The sequence below is a fragment of the Serinus canaria genome, chromosome 15 (assembly GCF_022539315.1).
Source record: "Serinus canaria isolate serCan28SL12 chromosome 15, serCan2020, whole genome shotgun sequence".
Taxonomy (NCBI): domain Eukaryota; kingdom Metazoa; phylum Chordata; class Aves; order Passeriformes; family Fringillidae; genus Serinus; species Serinus canaria.
Window position 1 is genome coordinate 7,089,952 of NC_066329.1, and position 21,692 is coordinate 7,111,643.

A 21,692-nucleotide genomic window follows, 5' to 3' on the forward strand; every position below is an offset into this window, starting at 1 on the left:
ACACCCAACTTGCTGAGCTGTAAGCTAAAGTGTAATCTGGGTGCCTGATTCCTACACAACTTCTCTGCTGAGTTGGAAAATATTTGGTTAAATAAAATGTTAAATAGTGTCCTATTTCACAACAGAAAGAAGGTTTGGGGTTTTTTTAATTTACCTAGAAAAAAGGCTGATGCTGCTTCATCGTGGCCTTCACTAACAGTGGGTTTTGTTTCTTTGATTTAGTTTGTGAAAGTCTCTGTATTGCTGTTCATGTGCCATAAATCTTAGAACAACGACCTGTGATAGTAACTGGTACAAAATGTCTGTGGGCTTAATCAGTGTCTCCATCAACTGCTTTCATCTCAGTGAAAAGAATAAAAGAAAAGAACAGAAATAGCCTCTGCTGTAGTGATAACCTGAGGTCCTGAGGCAGCCATTGCTTTCTGACCTGCTTGCACAGTTTCCTTCATAAAGAGACCCATTTCCAGAGCACAGCTTTGTTTCAGGTGTGTGGAAAGCCTGAAGGTGCTTGGTTAGTGGCCCCTGGCAATTGACCCTGGAGGCCTTTGCCTTTTCTGCTGGGATCATTTTATTGCCTTCCTGCCTGAGAACAATGAGCTTTTCGTTCTGACACTTAGTGAGATTAGATGTTATATAAATGGCCCTTATATAAAATGCAATTGAATAATAAAATTGCCTAATTAGTAACACACAAAACAGACTACATAATTGCATAAGAAATGAAAACTACAGATGTGAATACCTGGCCATGCTGTGTGGTGTTATTGTAGGAAGCCTAGTTATCGTTTCTGGTTTTATCATGAAAAATGTTTATTGAGCAAGTTTTAATCATCTAACTCTGCAGAAGAGATTAAACCAAAATTGACCTTAGAAGATAAGAGAAACTGCTAATATACTGTTAGGCCAGGTTTGAAATGGCTTACTAAGGGCAAGCTGTGTTCAGGTGGATTCTCTCTGATGGTAAGAACTAACCTGCCACAGGTATGGTGCTGAAAACCACTGAATGTTACAGTTAGAGCTTGCATGCTGCTGGGATGATTCAGATATTGGTATTTCCCAGCTTCACAGATATCTGCAAATGTTACATTCCTACTTTCAGCTTTTAAAAAGACATTTCTATTTAGCAATTTCTTATCTCTCTTTACTATTTTTGGTATTCCAACCAAAGATGCCCAGATTGAATTTGAATACTGTATAAGGCTATTTACTCTATTTTGACTGCTTCCTAAGGAAATGCCAGAATTTTGCAATTGCCCTGTCAGCTGAATAATTTCTGAATTCATTGGTGAGCTTTCACGTTTGAGAAGAGAGCTGGAAGCCTGGAACAGCATTGCTCTTTCTGAAATGGAAGGGTGACACAAGTGAACATTTCTGCTCAGGAGGAAGCAGCAGCATTTAGCTGTTGCACATCATTTGGCAGGAACTGATCAGTGAGTTGGCCAGTGTGGACAGGTCATCTTTACTTAGATTTGTCTCTTTCTATATGAACTATTTACACATATATCTCTAAAACAATGGGAAGAGCTGTAAGAAATACCTGAGCATGTCAAATGAGACCAAATGACAGAGAGGAGACTACCTCAAACCTGAAACACATTTCCTCTAAAATATAGCTGTGATCCTTGGGTTGTTTTTCTTTGGGGCTCATCTCAGTGCTTGAAGTCAAAGAAAACAAAGTGCTGTTTGATTTGATATTATTGCTGGGAGGAACTTCATGGGTCATCAAATCCAGCACTATGAAAAACGTGCATTCAACCAGAAGCACAGTTGATAGATGTACCTGCCCTTCATCTTGTGTCTTGAACTGCTTCAAATTTCTGATAGCTCAGATGTCTTGCTTTGAATGAGAATGGAACATTTTACTGTTGGTGCTAAATTATGAGCTTGCTGGCTCTGTCTGCCCTGAGCTTTACTGTTAGTGGCACAAGAATGCTGGACTAGATAAGAAGTGATGAATGAGTAGTTCTTAGGGTTTTTTCCCTAAGCATCTGCTGTTGGCTGCTGTCAGAGACAGGAGCCTGAGCCTGCTGAACTCATGCTCTGGTATCAAACAAGTGTTATTTTCTTAAGAATTTTGAAAATCCTCTTTCCCTCTGAAGCAGAGGAGGGGAAGGAGGGGGTCCTGCATGACTGGGCTGCTGTAATGCATCATGCTTGGGCCAAGGAGGAGCAGGGCTGCAATTCCAAACAAAGCATTCATGTTGCCTCATGTTGGCTGCCTTCACCCAAGGACTGATGGCTGCGCATCGTTCCTGTCAGCCACGCTCCACTATCCCTTGGACTTTCTCAGGGAAGCAGCTTGGGCAAATGTTTCTTTCCTCCATCATGCTCAAGTGTCAGAGAATATCTGTGGAAATGGGAGGCTGCTCCATCACACTCATATTTTGAAGGAGACTTGGAAGCTGTGCAGAGAGATGATCAGAGGTTCATTACACACCACCTTGGAAACAAAATATTTGGTTTTATCTTTAACTTTGCAAAGCTGTCTATGTCTTAGCCATAGATTCTGTTGTTTTGTTTGAAAGGCATGACTGAATGTGAAAAAGACTGAATTGGGACTTGTGTATACAAGGTTTAAGACTATAAATGATTGAATCCACCATCTATCTAATATCTGAGTTTCTAGGGGAATCTGTAGGTTTCACTTGTGCAAATGTGACCAGTTTGAACATCTGAAATTGCAAATAAACAAATTAAGCTTGGTGCTATGAATAATAATGTTTTCACCACATGATTTATTGGTTCACTGCTCTTCCTCCCTCCTTGATTAATTTGAATGTCTGAAATTTCCTGACTTTAACATTCATGAATTTAAAAAACCTGATCTTACAAACACTTGCACAGACACACATATGGGGTCACTTTATCTTTTGACATTAGAGCTTCATGAGCAGTAAAAACATTGACATAATCCTGGTGCATCTGTTTCTACCTGGATGATGAGTCCACTCCTGATTTAATAAGGAAATAAAGGGAAGCAGTGTTTTGTATCTTAATATCTAGGGCAGATATGAGTGGAATAATCTCTCAATTAAACTTTTTTTTTTTCCTTTTAAATATTCCAGTTTAGTAGGTTTGGGTTTTAAACTTTTCCATTGCTCCTTAGGGGATTGCATTGGATGAGCCTTGGACAAGGAACATGTGATGCTTTTTAATATTGGCAGGTCTTGAAAGCTCCTGAATAGATTAAATGTCTTTTTGTCTTCTTAGAGATGGCCTCCTTGCCCTTTTTAGAGTTTGGATTTAATCCAAGAAAAGGCTAGGACTTAGCTCAGCTGCAAACAAAACCTGACTACTGGCTCCTGAATTATGAATTGAAACTTCACATAATGGAAATTGGAGACCCAGTAGTCTAAACATAAAAGTTGCCTTACAGTATTGTTTTTGAATGAGTACAGGTAGTTTTGCTGGGTTTTTTTCTGCATAGCTTTTGCTTCCCTTCCTGTTTCATTCTTACTTGTTTTAATACCTAATTGTAGGCATACAATATGTAATTAAGAGTCTCTGGTACAGGAAGCTTTCAAAATGCATGTGAAATTTGGAAAACATAGCTCTTTAACTTAATGTTTAAAGATACAGTGTGATAAGGGTCTAAGGGAATGACTGCAAGATTAAGTAAATGTGAATATAAAATCCAGATAGCTTTAATACCTTCTTGTCCCCCATAATGTTCAGGGGAGATTTTAATATTGATTTGGTATTCCTAATTGCTAATTTTGGCTAGAAAATGTCAATATTAATTTGATTACTTAATGTTTTAACCCCTGTCATCATCATAGCCTTGAATTACTTCCTTTTCTTTCTCCACTCTCAAATTTAATATTGAAGTAACTCAATGTTTACTTCATATTCAACCCTTACTAGAATGATACAGGCGTGCATGCCCACAAGTATAGCTGAAAGTCTGTTCAGGATCTGGCACAGATGTAAAAAAGGTACAGCTAAAAGGAACACTTATCTTGTTTCACCATCTCTCACCCACGGGCATTCCCATATCCTTGTTGATTAAAGTACATTTTTCTGAAAAGCTGATAGTTTTGATCTAATGACACCAAGTGAAGGATTTGATATTTTACTTCTTGTTTTCTTCCAGTAATTAATTGGCCTCACCCATAAATTGGTATCATATTTCTAATTTGTCTTGCTTGAACTGTGCAGCAGCTTCTGGGACTGAGCCCCACTGTGTCAAGAGTCCTTTAGCATTCCTCAGGATTACTTCTTGCTGTTTATAATTGTCAATTCCCAACATAAAGCATGTTTAAAGCCTTCTGTAGAAACCTTTAGTTTCAACACAGATTTTTTTTCTTGGAGGCTTCTTTTCTGCCACCTTCAATTTTCCAATGCAAGTTTAAAAATTTGGATACTAAGATTTGAATGTAATACATCAGTGGTGCCACGGAATCACATCCTGACTTTCTGTTCCCTTATTTCAGAAAGCTGAAGGCTCTGTGAGTCATTTATTCATTGTGCTGTGGCAGTGGCTGCTCCTGAGTCACTCACCTGCCATGCTGCTGAAGTTCTTTAAGACATCCTCTTTCCTGGAGCAGTTGCCTCTGCTCTGTGTTACCAGAGGAGCAGCTCTGTCTCTGGCTTTGCCTGTTTTAACTGATGTCACCTGAATATGTGCACATTTTACTTTCTTCTTTATACTTTTATTTCTTTATTTCATTCTGCCAATCTATGTGTTAGCAGAACATTTCTTCCAAGGAGTTGCTTATATCTAGACTTCAGCGTTTTTATGTATCTGCATGAGCATTTGACTAACTCTGATGAATGCAAAACCAAACTAAAGCAATTTCATTCCCCAGTGACTTTATACTGTCAACTACTTTGAGATCTGTCAGTTAGCCCAACCCTTAATCCATTTAGCATGTGCTTTATTGACACGAGCCAAATTTGTAGTCAGAATATCATGTGGTGTAAGTCACGTGCCTTGAAAGTCTCAAGTACTCCATCAACTCTATCAGCCAAACATGTGATTTCAAATTCTGAAATCAGGTTTGTTTGAATATTGGTATCATAAACCCCTTGAGATTGCCATTAGTTGCATTCCTGTCCTTTAATAGAAACCTATGCAAATTTTTCAGTTCCAGTCCATCCCTGGTTTTGGACAAATGAGGTTCCAGTGGCTAAGGCAATGAAGTTAGCAGTCATTTCTTCTGGGAGCCTTGGAGAATTGCATCCAGTGAGATTGAAAAAGGAACCCATTACAGGCTGAGTATTGGTTAATCTGTTAAAAACAGCAAGCAGACTGGAAAATATGGAGCTGATATATTAAGTGTTGGGTGAGGAAAGTGTTTCAAATAGATCACAGGCTGCTGGCTTCCATCAAGACATTGGTGACTCTTGTAATTGTGATTCTCTGTTCCAAGTGCCTGTCAGAGGTCAGCATCTCTGGGAACTACAGTGTTTGTACTTCATGTCTTTGTTTACACTTTGATTCACAAATCTAGTTTCTTCTTGTGTTTTCTTCAGTGGAAAGAGATGTTGTTAATTAATGTTCCCAGATAGGAATGCCCATCACAGTTTAGCTAAATGTAGCATGCACTTCTTAATAGGAATGCTCATCACAGTTCAGCTAAAATTAACATGCATTTCTTAAATCTTAGAGCTCCTTGAGTGGAGAAACTGGCCTGGCCTCATAACCAAAAATTAAACTGGGGTAACTGCAGATTTCAGCTTGATCTCTTGCTTTAGATTCTCAAGTTCAGTGGCTGTTGCAGCAGCTTCCCAGGACCCAGTATCTCAGGAAGAGGGTCTCACTGTTAACATCACACACTGAGGGTTTGGGAGGAGAAGATGAGATAATTTTTCTGCTTGAAAGATAATATTGAGGAAGTTTCAGAATATTCAAGGGCTTCCCTCTATGCAAATTTATATCACTTTACTGTAATTTTGAAAGAAAAATCTGTTACGTTGTGGGAAGAACGTCATGGAGTTTAAAATCAAGTCTATTTTAGTTCTGCATAAATCCATCCTTACTAATCTTAATCTGCCTTTACTAATCTTGCTAACCTTATGCAAAATTGGAAAAGACTAGTTTGAAATCAAAATTGTGCAAACTTGAGTCAAAACCCGCTTTCTGAAGCCAGCTGGTGTGCAGTCAGCACCCTTTACGTGCTTCTGATGGAGCTTCTGATAACTTGAATTATCCATGACTGATGTCTTTATCACAGCCTCCATGCTGTAAGGTGAGGGAGAGCCATCTGCTCACAGCAGGGTTAATCCAATTGATGGCCCATGAACACAAGCTGCTGCTTCATGGATCTGCCTCTCTGAGTGATGGGAGAGCCCAGTTGCTGTCATATCACTGTAGACACAGGCATGTGGCTCACTGCACTTGAAAAAAGTCCCTCAGGATGCCCAAGCTTTGTTTTCTACGTCAGCAGCAAAAGAAACACTTGTTCAGGGTGTTCTCACCTACAGCTTGTACCTCAAGAAAACAAGGCTGGAACTAAAACCCATAGTATGCTCAGTATTGAACCATGGATTAAATCTGGTTTTGCTTAAGGAGTATAATAAATATTTATTTTGGGGAAATGACAATGTCAGCAGAAGACGTAAATGCAAAAAAATAGTTTTTAGTTCCTTTGAGCTTTTCCTTTAGGCTTTCGTTATTAACAATGAAATAGCAAACCTGCTCAAGGGCAGAATTGTGCTCTGAGAATCATAAGTGAGGTTATAAAAACAATTTTTTTCCTCCGTAGTGTACCAGATAGCTTAAATTTTAACCCTGTAAAGCAGGATCCATGAACTGGGCCATATGAATTTTTGCTGATAAGGTTTTGAATTAATCCCATTTTGTACAGACCTGTGGTTGCAGAAGCTTAAGGAAATTCATCACAGTTGCAGATTGTTTTCCAAGTAATATCCTCATGGACTATGAAGCCTATCATTTTATGATAAATGCATAAAGGTTTTGCTTAACTTCATTTTTGAGCCGCTCCACCTCTAATCTCCGTTGCTCAGTTTTTAAGCAGGCTTTGGCAGTCTGGCTGAACCACAGTAGTGCTGACATTGAAATTGCACAGTACCAGGTGGGGGCAGGGATGTTAGAGGAGGTTCACTGTAGACACAGCTTGGATTTTTCCTCCCCTTTGATACAGCTGAAACTCTTACTTCCTGCACAGACAAGCAGTCAGCGTGATTTTTGAATATTTGGGTAGAGGATAATATACAGCAAAGTAATTCCACTGTAATCCCTAAAGATGGGATAACAAATAACATCCCTGCTGTACAGGCAGCTAGAATTATTCAGAAAGTGTAAAAGGGCTTTAATGTTGTGAGGAGCTGCCTGTAAAGGGTGCTTTTGAGTAGGCACATCTGTAACTTGGAAATGAAGTCAGAGGCAGGCACAGACGAGGCTGCTGAGTTGTTTGCTGTGCTGAGGAGGTGACTAAGCATCTGCAGCTGCTGGCAGGTGAGCTCAGAGCTGCAGGTGGGGCTTCCAAGGCCGCTCTGCAAAACAGGCACTTGCTCCCAGTGATCGAGGCTTTCTTAGCACTGCTCGTTCCAGAACAATCGCTGTTGAGATTACAGCATTAAGTAAATATTTTCCTTTATATTAGTGCTATTATCTTTCATCTGCCTGGGTAAGGGGGAATGACAGTGGTTCTGGGAAGAGCTGTAGTGGGGAACTGGCTCTCAGGTATTTGGCTCGGGGCTGTTCTACTCCGTGGGGCTGTGCCAGGGCTGAAACAGGGGCAGCAGGGGGATATTCGGGGCAGGATTTAAGTTGCCACTGCCAAAATCTAGGCCAAAGCATGAATGGCTTTGGTAATCAACACTTGCATTTTAGACATGGTTCCCTCATGCTTACAGTAGCAGCAGATACTAAAGTTTTAACTTCTGCAGGTTGAACTATTTTGAGATAACTGCAAAAGGGAATGATTGAAGAGATACTGATATGCTGTTCTTGTTTGTGAGTACACCTGAAGAGAGAACTAGCCAAACATTTTTTGTTATCTGTGGTCTGTGACATGAATTTGCATTACGTATCTGTCTCTGAGGCAGATGACAAGCTTTTACGAAAAAAACTCCTAAAAACCCCCCAAATCTTCAAACTCTCTGATTGTAACATCCATCCAAGGTAATGTTTGTTAAAAGTGATTGTTAGCTGTACAGGAGTGGATTGGCCTGTTCCTTTTTTCCTAGTTTGGGTTTTACAGCCTGTAGTGTGGTGTTAAGCTGTGGCAGCGTGGGAAGCGAGCGGGGTGTTGGCAGGCAGGAGTTCCATTCCCCATCCATTCAGAATCAGATGGCCCAAACCCACCCCAGGTTTATTCATCTTTCTACAGGCTTCTTCATATTTCTACAGGTTTCTGTCCAATTCCTTACTTCTTACTGTCATCTAAGTTATTGTAGTTACAGTATGTAGGCTTATATGACAAATAGCAATGAAATTAAGTTATGCACAAGTGGGTGCTGTTAATTTCAGTTGTAGTAGTTAAAAGGCTTTGAAGAAATTAAAAGGCTTGGGGTTTGTTTTTTTGTTTTTTTTTCCCTAAGAAGGTATAAATGAAAAGTGCACCTTCTAAACAGATGGATGTGTGAATGATGAGGAGGTAATCTGATCTATAAATATAAATGTAATTTTGTCTACTGGCTTCAGGCCAAAAGCATTAGGTTTAAAAATAATTTTAAATCAAAAACCCCTGCTTTAACTTGAAAGTAGTTTTTCCTCTGAACAGAGTATTTCACAGTGAATGACCAGAGAGGCTCTTGATGGGAATTGCTGTTTGAGGAGCTCTGTGAGGCATGCAGATCACGAAGTTGCAGCATGCTATTCAACCCTTGTTGCCAAAGTTCTGCAGGCCAAATTATTCCCAGTATGACACCTAAAAACTTAATCTGTGTTGATGTGTATTTCCTCTTACAGGGCTCTTTTGAAATTACGAGTTCAGCTGTGCTGGGTCCACCTAGCTCTATATCCTGTCTGTGACTGTAGCCAGTAGCAGTTGCCTGAAAAGGAGTGTTGGAAGAAGCCAGATGAGATGCTTGGCCAAAATACTGTCCCTGATTCCCACATCTGCAGCCCAGAGTGCTCTTAAATCAGCAGTGGTGCCTTCTTTGCACAGTGTCAGGCAAGGATCACAGAGTGTGTTGCAGAGAGTGCCCTGGCAGCACATCTCGTGCCAGGGCTGGGGCTGCCAGCTTTGGGCTCCTTGTGGAGGAGTCAGGAGATCCATCCCCAGCTGTCTCCATGGGGAAGCTGTGCTGGTCCCCAGGTTGGGAGGGACAGTCTGCTCAGGTGAGCGTGTGGCTCCTTCCTCACCAGCAGGAAGAAGAGGCAGCAGTCCCACACCACAGCTGCTCCAAGCAGGCCTGGGAAGAGAATTTGCTTTCCTGAGCTCAAGCAATATTATGTTTTGGGCATAATTGAAGAATAATGGGTTCTTAGTCAAAATAATTTCTGTATTTAAGCTAAATAAGTTAAGAACACTTTCTATAATCAAAAACTATTCAGCTAAAGCAGAGAGTTGAAATATGCAGAGGAAAGCCTCCTCAAATAAAGTAAAGGGCAGCAGAGGTTATTAGGATCTGTTTTACTGTCGCAGAAGTGCTGATCCCAACTCTCCATTGCATTTCTATGCTGGTGCTTTTCTTCCTGGGAAGGCTGTGAGGGTCATATGAACTGTGCTTCCTGCTAACAGCCCTACTGTTGAAAACTTAAGAGAGCTTTTCAATTTGCCAGACTTCTGGTGAAAGCCTCTGATCTGTGTTACACAATCGAGCCTCAGTTCGTGCCTGTCGGAGGCCGGTAGCTGGTACATGTGGGCAGCTCCAGTCTGCCTCTGAAAGGTTTTGTTCAGTGTCTGCCTCTGCTCAGCCCCATCAGGCCCTTGTACTTTTCAAAATGTTAAGTACTCAGCTTTGCTCCAGTACATTATCTCACAAATCTTCTATTGTTTGGCCCTTTTCTGAAGAGCACATTATGTGTGGTGGCACGAAGGCCGGGCTGTGACTGCAATACATGCAAAGGTGCTCTGGGCTGCAGCTGGTACCACCCACCATTGGGTGGTTTGGGACTGCCTGGGTTTGGGGGTGCTTTGAACTTGTTTTTCTTGGCCTAAACTTGTCAATGAAAGCATAAAGTACTGTGGCTTTTTTCAATGGGGACAAGCAGTGACAGGTACATAATGTTCCTTTTCTTAGAATTGTCAGATGGAAGGGAGCTAATATGATAACCCATAATACTTCTGTGATCTTGAGAGATAGCTGTGCTTATGCATCTGATTTCCACTGGAGAGGGTTGGAGGAAAGTAAAACAATCCATGGTAAGGCTCAAATCCAGTCTAGCTAAGCTGCAGAATTTTCATCAAAGGCAGGAAACAGATGGATGGGCACAGCTGCAGGAGGAGCTGCAACTTCTCTGGAAAAACTACCCAGGCATGTGCTGCAGGCAGGGACACCAGGACAGCACTGCTGTTCTGCACAGGGCCTCAGCTCCATGCCAGTGGGTGGATGGTCCCACAGCCCCTGCAGCTCAGGGAGATGCCATTTTGGACAGGAACCTGCCTGGCATTTCTCCCAGCGCTGTACACTTGCCTCTTTCCAGGATTTGCTCATTGTAGTAGAAGAAAAGTGCATCAAAGACTTATTTATTTAAGTTTCCAAGTCTTACATCTCTGGAGTGTGCTGCAGGCCCAGTCCTAAGGAGCTCAGCTGTACCTCATTTGCAGCAGCACCTCACTGCCCTGTGTCCCTGCTCAATTCTCAATTTTGGAGTGGACAGCTGCGTGATAAAGAGTTCTTGTACCTTGGTGGGCTCACAGTTCTTGTACCTGGTTACCCCAGAGGCAACCAGAGAATCCTCTGGGGTAAGCTGGGGTGTTGTTTCTTATGTTCTTTGTGAGACAGAAAGGAAAAGGAGGTCCAGCCCCGTGTCCCTGGTGTGTGCCCAGCCACTCACCCAGAGCCAGTCTGACAGTCAGTCCTTGCTCCTGTGAAAAATGACTCTGTGCATGTTCTTCATCTGGCACCTTCAGGCCTTGACTCCTCCTGTTTACTTGGAAGGTGCAAATATTTAGATCTCTTCCAGAACAGATCTGTGTTATTGTTATTTAGAAGGTTTCTTTTCTTAAGCAGTTCAGGTTTTTTTCTTCTTTTGTGTCATTTTTGCCAAAATCAAAGATTTTTCAAAGCAAGAAGCCTGTGTAAGCACAACTGTGTAGTGGGGAGAACTTTTCTTAGCTTGCTTTCCCTTTTCTAAAGACAAAAGAGCCTTATTGAAATGTGCTTCCTTTCTGACTGCTAATGGCTTTTCCTTCCTTCCTCCTTGAAATGATCTTAACATTCTCCCATCCTGTTGGGTGTAAATTTCAGCCTGGACTGTTTTCCCTGTTGAGGTGTTGAGTCACTGGCCTTGAATGGGAACCTGTGATGCATTAGGGAGAAGAGAGGGCTTGGGAAGAAAGAGTTTTTCCAGCAGTTTGGTGGTACATGGGATTAATTTTTTAAAAAACAAGGGTAAGGTGCTATTCATTTTGACTTGGGCCTGCCCATATACTCTTTTCCTGGTTTTATTTCTGGATGCTTTCTAATGATGGATCTGGATAAATTCCAGGACATAATACACAAAATACATAAAGGAAGAGCTGGTTCCTGCTCAATAACAATGTTCCATTTTAAGCTGTCTCAGGTTAAAGGAGAAAAAAATATGATGCCATATCACTCAAATCCATTTGTCTCCTGGAGGAATGATGCTGAAATCTTGTTTCAAAGGCTCTGTGTGGGAATTATGTCCTGGAGCCTGGATATTCTCCAAGGCTTAATTAAGCTTATTCATAGAAACCCTAAACTTTATGAACTGGACAGCAGACCTCTAAATTTGGCTCTGAGTGCATTGTTTCTGCACACTCTGATTAGCAACACTGAGCACAGAAATACACTTTGGAATAATTAGTAAAATGGACAGGAATTAAACACAGCTTCCTATCTGTATTTTTCTCCCTTAAGTAAGGTTGTATTTTGTGTGGTGTTGGGTTGTGTCATGTGGGATGTATCTTCTCTCTCTGTCTTCCATCCAGAAATTCTTTCTGATCTAAAGTCCACAGTGGCAGATTTGAGACAAAAATCTGCATCTCCTCCCATATCTTCTTGCTCTGAAAGATGTAGAAAACAAGGATGAGCAAGGCCATTAAACCAGCAAGAGTAAGGCCTCACATACACTTTTGATAATCTCAGAGAAATCTGAACCCAAATATCTTTGTTTCTACTATTATCTATGCTTTGGAGGTTTCTTTTGCCCTTTTTTCCTCCCCCAAGCAATACGTCTGAGAAATTAACTTCTAAAATCAAGACTCGAATTATTGTTGTAATTATTGTAAGGTATCTGAGCTTGTGTGAAAGCAAATTATTGTTCAGTTGGCTTAAGAAAAAAGGGTGGGTTTTTTTTGTTTGGTAGAAAAGGAGGTGAGACTTCAAAACCAGTTGAAACCAATGTGTACTGCTGCTTTCATGGATTTATTTAGTTTGCAGTCCTCTCTCTGGAGAGCCAGCAGTGAAAAGGGTCACAAAAGTGGTTTAGAGGACTTTTTTGTTGGTGTTTGAGGTTTTTTTTTTAATTGTTCTGCTTTAATTGCAGATCAGTTTATAAGAGATAAGACTCTTCAGTAGTACTTCCTTTTTAGAAAGCTCCCATATAGGTGAAACTGACAGGTTTGCTTGGGGTTTTTTAAGAACTCTACCTTGAAGGAATATTGCCTTTTTTTTGGTATTACTTAGGATTTATGTATCAGGAATTTTTTTTACAACTTTTCTGAGAGCATCTTAAGTGTGAAAAAAAGGCTGAACAGAAGTATCATTTGAACAGAGTGAGTTCTGTGCTTTGCTGTTGTCACAGTTTTGTCAGTGTTGGGGCAAATAGCAAAATGTCTTCTCTTCAGAATTTTGTCCACCCAGAATTCCACTCAGATTAGTTTTGAAACTTGCTGCTCAAAGGAATTTAAGAAAAAATATCCTATGTAAAATTTTTTAGAAATTTTGTAGTGTTAACAGATAGAAATATTGATTGACTTTATTTTTTTAACGTAAGTCATAACATTTAGACATGTAAAAATATAAGTGCTTTTTAAAATGTAAAATAGCTCCATGAGACTGCCTAACTCTCTGTGCATGACATCTCCAGGCTGCTTAAGTACTGTTTGCTTTGTTAGTGAGATGAAACAAGGATTTGAGAATGAAAGACAGCCATGGTCTGGAGAAGCAATTGTTATCAGTGAAATTTATCTCTTGGAGAATGAGGCTCTTAGAGCTGGAAACTTTGGCTTTGACACATGGGAGCCCATGTTTCCCACAGATGTGCAGGTCCTGTTCTGTTGACCAGGAGTCACTGTGGATTTCAGTGAGCTATTTCAACTTCCATCCTGCTTGAAATTGTGCACCTTCCTCCTGTCTTGCTGGAATAATGAGGAAAGAACCACAGGCTGGAAAGCAGCTTAACTAATCCAGGTTAAAGAGGCTGCAGTTTGGGATAGCTGAGGTCTCCTTACTATGGCAATTGCCTACCCAATGTGTAGAGTGTGAGTAAAGTGTCATTACAGCATTCCCAAATCTTGTGGCTACTGACCTGATACTGGAAGATTTTAATCTAACATAGAACAAATATCATCATCATCTTTCATATCTCTGAAAGCAGCACTATGCTCTGTATCTTTTATGTTTGATCCTTGCAGGCACTTTGAATGTGTATCTTTTGCCCAGTATCCTGCTTTTGAATTTGCAGTGCAGTATCATAACATTCCATCTTTCAGTGAAAGAGTCAGCTGTAGGATGAAGCCTAGGAAAAACCTCGGGGTTACACTCTCTGTCTGAACTGCTTTAGAGATCAACCCAGCTGAATTCTAATTTAGAGAAGAAAGCTTCCCATGTTACATTTACACTGTAAACATTTAGGGAGGTTTGTAACAGTTGAAGTGTCCTTTAGGCTGATGGTTTTGTTTTTATGGAAATTTTGTTTGTGAGAGCCCTTGAATACACACTAGGGAGGAAAGAGGTGAATAGAAGCAGACCATGGAATTCTGAATCTAGATTACATCATATATCAGGAGACTAAACTTTGTAATTAAATATTGAACAATTCTATCCAAGCCTTTTCACAGCTTACATTTGAAGTTCAGTAGTGTAGTGCTAGCCCATCTTGAATCGTATGTTCATCAAAAAATTCAAGGTCAAGAAGGCTCAGATCTACCAATCAGTTCCTTTTTGGTTGGGAATGCTTGTAAGAAAGCTCTTATTTTTAGTGTCTGACATTGGAGATTGGAACTGGAGCGGGTGGAGGGATGGAGGTCCTTACAAAAAACATCAGACCAAGCAACAAGGCTGCTTCCCTGAGGAAGGACACGATGGTGTTTGGCTGCCAGAGTCCTGGACAGCTGCTGGCTGAGCAGCGTCTGAGTGGAGATCAATGCAGGGGTATTCCCATTCTTTTTACTGAGCACAGTTCTATGGGCAGAAGTAATTTCAGCAAATCGAGGATGATTTGGGTTCTTTCTCTGCCCTTTGGCTTAAGGCTGTAGTTATCTGTAAACTGAAAACACCATTGTAAAAATCCACAATCACAACCCTCTGTAAGAGGCCACCAACCTGTCTGTAAGGAAGTGGCCGTGTGTGAGAGGGACAGGTCTGTCACCTGGGCAGGCAGCAGGGAAGTCTCTTTGACTCCTTGGTTAATGGCAGCATCCTGAGATGTCAGGCTCATTAGGGACACGCTGCTAATTTGGTCAGGCAAGGGCTGCCAGGCTGCATTGTGTGGGGTTAAGCAGCGTGAATAGAGCCCCTGAGCAAAGCTGCTGGAATCTGCTTTTGTGCTCCCTTTGGATGCCTGTCCTCTGCTCTTGGCTTCTTTTCCAGTTCCAAGTGGCCACGTGGAGTTTTGGCACAGTGAGTGCTGTCCATGGATGAGTTACAGATTGCAGAAGTGATCCAGCTTGTGCTGAGAGGAGTTACCCAGCTTCTCTTCTCAGCTGCTTTTGCATACATACCCTTAGAATGTCAATTCACTACTTTGTGGGACTTAATTAGAAATGGATTAAGCCCTTTCTCTTTAAAACCCAATTTGAACTGCTAAAGGTATTTTCCTTATCATCCCTGCTCACATGTGCTAGGCACTGCCTATATAGCAATTAAAGTTTGCAATTCTTTTCTACCATCAAAAGATAACCTTCCTCCCCTTCCCACGTGCCATGGAGTCCTGCAGGTGGGTTTGCAGGTCTGACAGTTGTGCCTTCCACACACATTCCAGTCCCTGGAAGAGCTGGGAGGTTGTGGACTGACCCTTTGGACCCAGGCGATTGGTGGTGGGGAAAACCTGCCCCATGCAGCCTGGCTGGGTGGGTGTGCTGGCTCTGTGTGTGCCTGGCTGGACTGATTCCTCATGGGATTGTTGTGGAAGGTTGAGCAAGGAGAAGAGATTGTTTTCATCTCATCAGGGGAACAACCAGATTGTCTCACTGCTGCCTTTCCCCAGCGTGCGTCAGAATATTGTTAATTTAGGAGCTGGAACCCAGTGGAGGATTTTCTGATTCTCTACATGTGTTTGCCTTTGTGACTCCAGTTTCTTTCTCATCCTTTGGGGATGTTTTCCTCTGACATCTTCAGCCTTACCAGAACTTATTTTTGTTTCTGCCAGAGAAAACACTGAAATTAATAGTTTTTGGTAACCATTTTCTACATCTTTGATCGATCTGATTATGTTAAGGCTGAGTCGAATACTCCATTAAGAGTTTCAAATGCTCTCAGAACTGGAGCAGGAAGAGGTTTCCCAGGAGACTGACTGTGTGTGCCTGTGTGGAACAGACTTGGTGGGGAATTGGCCTGCACAGTTCCCTGGCAGAGCAGCGCAGCTCCAGCGCTTCTGTCACCAGATACCTGGGCTGGGAATAGACACCTGCTGGGTCAGGCTTTTTTATCACACGGCAGGCTGCCCTGCCCTCCAGAAACAAGGGAAATTCATGCCTCTGCCTGTTCATGTACAGGGATATTGATGCAATGCAGCGCCCCATTTTGGGAAGCAGTGTTTTTCCAAGGGTGGAAAAATGCTGGCTCTGTGGGAGGGAATACTTCTTGCAAACAAGCTCTGAATTTCTTCATTTTACTTTAGTAGGGATTTCTATTAGAAAATAAGGCTGGAGGGGGGGAGTTTGGAATGATTCTGGGAAGCTTTGACTCAGAAAGGGGAGAATGATTCATATTATTACTGTTATTTATTAAGGAGAACAGACCATGAACCTGATCTTTTACTTATCTTTGGAAGCTTAAAGCACTTATTCAGTGACCCCAAAAGAGTTTGTGGGTTTGAACCAAGGTCTTTCAACATAAAAGCTAAATCCCAGCTGTGGGAGCTGGCCCACAACATTTTAAGAAGATTTATTTGTATTACCTTCATACTTGTAAAGTAGTTTAATATCCTCAGTGCATCCCTTCTCTGTTTGTGAAAAGGGGTAGTAAATAAGGCTTGAAAGCTGACCCTTTCTGTGCTGTGACAATGGTCAGTTTATCTCTGGTTATTGCTGGAGTCTTGATGTAAGAGGTCATTCATTTGAGAGTCAGTCTAGTTTTGATGAGGAGAATTTGATTACTGAGAAAAGCAATTTGTTTAGTAGCAGTGTTTTTGTCTTTTTAATTTGGAAATAAACATTTACTTCTCCAAAAATAACTTTGCTGTTAATAATCAAAACCTAAGATAATCAAAGGTATATGTTAGAAAGAAGGTTTTAAGCTCCATCTTAAGATAATACTGAGAACTGTGAGGTAATTTATATTTGTGTTTGTGTTCTGGTACTATGAAAAAAAGATAAGTGCAACCTAAACAATGTTTTAATTATACTTGGCAAGAGGATTTAAATAAGGAAAAATCAAAACTTGACACAGTCTATGTCCCATTTTTAATTTCATTCTTGTACTTCAGAAGGTGGTATAACTATAACTTAATCTTTTAGCTAATTCCTGAGATCAGTTCTTTAAAGAATCAATCAGACAAGGTTCTGTCTACTTTATGAAAATGGAAAGGCACTTGACTGTGGCCACACACTTTTATCTTCTCCACTTGTAGTATCATACTGTACACCCCTAATACTTCTGGTTGTGCTGTCACTGGCTGAGAGTTAGAGAAGTTAAGAGAAAGTTTTAACTTGTAGGTTTTCACTTTTAGAGTTTGAGACTGGAACAAATATCTCCATTATCCTCCTGAAAAATCCTGTTAGCAAAGCAGTCCCATCACATCTAAGTTACTGCCTTGAATATTGCTGGTATTGTCTGTTAAAGTATAGCAGATTAATCTCAGGAGAGATTGAGAAAGCATGCAAAGACTCTGCTAGCAAGAAAAAAATTGATAGAAAGGACAAATTGTCACAGCAAGTATAGAAACTTGAACTTAGACTGTATTTTACTGTCTTGGGGAAGGCAGAAATCCTCAGCTTCCACAACTGAATCAAACACTTGTGACCAACTCAGCATCCAGCCCAGAAGGATTTCCTTACAGGCTCAAGAAAACTGGCTTATGTCAATTGGAATAAACACACTGTGCAAAGTTAAGAGGTCTCCAAGGCTTTGGATAATCAACAGAAATCTTAATTATGTTCAACCCCAGATAAGAATTTATCAATAATTACAGACATTTAGTTGACATGTAAGGAGTCCTGTGAGGTCACCAAAAAACATTTCTTGGCTCATATCTATTAGTGGAGTTTAAAGTTTTCTTTGCTTAAAGGTCCAAAGTAATTCCAGCCACATGGCCATGGAAGAGATGTGATAAGGCATTGAAAATCCATCAGTGTTTTCTTCATACAGCTGCAAAATAAACACATTGAACTCTCTTGTAGTCAGTTTATGCCTGAAATCATCTTGTCCTGTGTCCTGTCAGAGAGTCTGAGGAACTGTTATGGTAGAAATAAGATCCTCTGTCAGGGCTGTAAATCCCTTCCCAAAGTGAACTCAAACAGAGAGCCTTGCACTCGAGTACTGGAGTCTCTGGGTGCCATTACAGGGAGGGGCTGTGTAGGAACAAACATAGGGCAGACATACTGTAGAGGTTTCCTCCTGCTGGGCTTGGACTTTGTAGCTCACTCAGGTTGCCAGAATGGAACACGGTGCAGAGTTTGTGGCTTTTGTGTCAGATTTCTCAATGCAGTGCCTGATGTACAAATACTGCAGCAAAATACAGGATCTATAGTTACCCTACCACGTGGCCTGACTCCTGTCCTTGATTTGACCTCTGGAGCTCTCCTTGGCTATCCTACTCTCCCTGCCCAAATTAGCAATCTCTGCATAAAGAAAATGAGCATCAAGATCATTCCCAGCAAGAAGTATCCTCATAATAAGACCAAAAGCTCCATTTCATTTTGTGTGTCAGCATGCTGACTGAATCCACAGTTCAGGCAGTACATCCCAAAGATCATTATTAAGTAGTGTGGCTAAGAACTGTTTTCCTGGGAGTGATTTTGCTGCTTGGGCAAATCTCTCACAGGTGCAGCCTATTAGGAAGTCCAGACTGTTTCCTATAAACAAGCAAGAAAAAAATCCAAAGGACAGCAATGATCTCTTGCCTTGCCAGCAGGGAAAGTCCAAGAGAAGACTTGGACTTCAGTAGAAGTAGAATCTGGGGCGGAATCCATAGTCTGTAATGGGATTTTTGGAAGGAATCATTTATTCTGTACAAAATTGTCCAGTCAAAGGAGCTGATAAGTTTAAGGAACAAGCAGAAATACCCAAGGAAAAGCTCAGGCAACCCAGCCTGGTTATTGAATCGATTGCAGCCCTCTCTTTGTATAGTACAGATGGGCCTGAGAAGAGATTTAAGTCATCTCCTATGCAACGTGCATACTTTGCCACAGCCAATTTCATCTGCAGCAGCCAACACTGATTGTTCAAGTGGGTTAACTCCAGCATTTGCAATCTGAGAATGCAGCCCCCTTTTTCTTTTTTTCTTTTTTTTTTTCTTCTTTTTTTTTTTTTTTTTTTTTAATTGAAGATGACTGAAAGAACCCAAATTACAGGGACCTTCCTCACCTGAGAGGCACAGAGTTTGGTGAGTAGATATTTTTGAAAATTCCCTTAAGAACACCCCCAGCTTCAGCCCAGTGATGCAACACTGATATGTTCCTCTTTTCTCCTAGGAATGAGAATTCAAGTACCAGCAAGAGGGTAAGCTGTGAGTTATTACAAATTTCACATCCATTCCAAAGAGATTCTTCCTAGAAATCTTTTGAATATGAAATTCGAATACTGTTTGAAGTAACTTGTCTTGGAAAATTTTCTGGGCCTCTTTTCTACCCAGTTCATGTAGAATGTGATAATTTATTCTTTTGTTTCCTTGGCTGAGGGGAATTCAGTGTATATTTTTGCTTCACCCCACTAGTTTGAGTGATTCATCTTGCCTTCCAAAGTGATTACATGTCCATCAATCCAACCACAAACCCCTTTTTGAAAACTCCTTGCTGCTGTTATATGTACTGAATAAATCCCAGCCAGACTACCTCAAATATATGTTTCTGTGACACAATAAAATGATTGCAGGGATTATAGCTCTCTGTAGCTGCAACTGAGAGCTATTTCAGCATTGAGCAAATAAACCAAACAACCTTCCCATTCCCCCCCCCCACTCAGTAAAACCACTGCAGAATGTATATAACCTGTATTTCATCTTTTTCTGCAGCATCCAGAAGGGTCTGTGGAAGCAGCTACCTGGAGCAGCCCTCTCACTGTTTTCCACCTGCAGCCTCATGAGCCTTGTCTCCAAATAGCTGCTCTGGGCCTTTCTCCTGGCACTGAGTACTCTGCATGTTGTTAAACATGTTCCCATTTGGTTTTGGCTCCACAATGGATTTCTCCTGAACCCTGAAAGCAGTGAATTCTTTTGAATGAAAATGACCTGACTGAAGCAGAATGCAATTTGAAGAGTCTTCCACACGTTAGTTCTATATCCTGGAAGCCTCCCTTCAGGATTAGTGGTTCCTCAAATGCTTCAATGGCCAGGGCTGGCAGGGCTCTCACAGGCAAAGCACCTCTCAGGTGGCCTCCTTGGCTCTGGCTTTGCCTCAGGTTATTTTCACTTCTCTTTCCTCAGAGCTGTCTTTCCTCATCAGCTCCTCTTCTTCCTCTTTTACTCGTGGGTGTTGCTCTTCAAGAGCAAATTCTCATAAACTTAAATCATGGTTGCTTTGGCTCCACCTTCTGCTCTTTGTATTTCAGTGTTACATTTCACTTGTTATGGTTTATTTTTAATCAAACCATATCACGTTACTTTTTGGGGCCACAGAACTGTGTTTGACATGTTTAAGTTGCCACTGTGAGGTTCTTCTCCAAACAGAATTCAAACCATTATGTTGCAATCTGTACCAGAGCCTTTCTAGCAGCTGTGTTTATACAGTTTCTAGTAAAATGGGTCCCTGATTAGGATTTTTGAATAGCTCATTCACTGAAAAAATGGTGTTTTGAACCAGCTAAAGCTATTTTAAAAATTGGGATAATATATGATTAAAAGTTTTGGTTTGAAGGAATCACTGGCAACACCCTGCCAAATTTTAGGCCCCAAACATCATCACCATTAGTAAAAGATTAAGTTACTGGATTTTAACTGGGCAAGAACTGGTTTTCTTTTACTTGTTAAAAAAATTAACTGAAAAAGACTTATGTCACAGATTGAAAATTTAATGTTCAGTCACCCCAGAATTGTTGAAGTTTGGTACATTAGATAAAACTGAAGACAGGTTCTTTTTTTTGGAATTGTCAAGCAACAGTGATTTGAGGACAACCTGATGTAGAACAGAAGCTGAACATGAGGCAGTTTTGGGATTGCTCCACAGTTATCAAGACAAGCTGAAAAACCAAACCCCATCCTCAGCTGAGTGACACTGACACACAGCCCAGACTCTGTGTGTTGGGCAGGTGGGTTTTCAGGAGCCTGTCTGCTCCTTCCATGCCAGGCAGCCTCCTCAGGAGGATGGAGAAGCAATAGCTGCTGTGGCAGCAGTTTTCTGCAGGGAACCCTGCAGGCTCTTCCTCCCACTGGTGAGGCTGGGGGGAAGAGGTTCCTCATCTTTGCTATTCCCCACGGTGGAGGTGGCAGCTGCATTCCCACAATCCTGCAGGTTTGGTTGCTTGTCTTCATGCTGCAGACATTGGTACTGTACAAAACCAGTAAGTGCACATTAAGGCAGGGAAACACAAATGCTGCTTCTGCTCCATTAAACTGGAGCTCAGGATTAAAGGACCAAAAGCTACTTCGACTGACAAACTCCATATTTAAATGTTTTTTAAATTGTAAACTAAGAGCAAAGATTTATAAGTTTGTGTCATGATCCATAAATCTAAATCTTGTCCTTTGCCTCTAGACAAATGGCTTGTAGAGGAATTTGTAGTGGTTTGGATAAGTCTAGGTTTCAGCAGTCAGCCCTCTTAAGTCAGACATATATGAAACATCTGTGATTGTTTGAGGAATTTGGCAGACAATCGTGTTCTTAAATCACATTTTCCCCTTTGAAAGTTGGAAATGTCCATGTATGAATTAGACACACAAGCCACATAACACTGCACTTGTGAATTAGACAAAGGATCAACCTGCTTTTACCTTGCAAATCCTACTGCAAGATAAGAGCAAGTTCATACTTTACTATAGTGAAAGAGACCAGCTTAAAGTTCTTTAAAACTGTGTACCTTTTTTGTGCCTCAGAATAAAATCTAAGAGCTTTAAG

General features: G+C 41.1%; 1 protein-coding gene across 2 annotated transcripts in view; it reads left to right on the forward strand.

Annotated features, from left to right (window-relative positions):
* The window catches only part of ZDHHC8 (zinc finger DHHC-type palmitoyltransferase 8), a 108,445-nt gene that overhangs the window by 38,999 nt on the left and 47,754 nt on the right, over window positions 1–21,692 (forward strand). Inside the window, exons 2-4 of one of the 2 annotated variants that reach the window (XM_030232531.2) lie at window positions 18,971–19,027; window positions 19,116–19,143; window positions 19,655–19,909. The exons of the other annotated variant lie outside the window; for it this stretch is intronic. The gene's annotated coding sequence lies outside the window, so the exon portion shown is untranslated. The remainder of the gene's footprint in view (window positions 1–18,970; window positions 19,028–19,115; window positions 19,144–19,654; window positions 19,910–21,692) is intronic. 2 annotated transcript variants of the gene reach the window in all.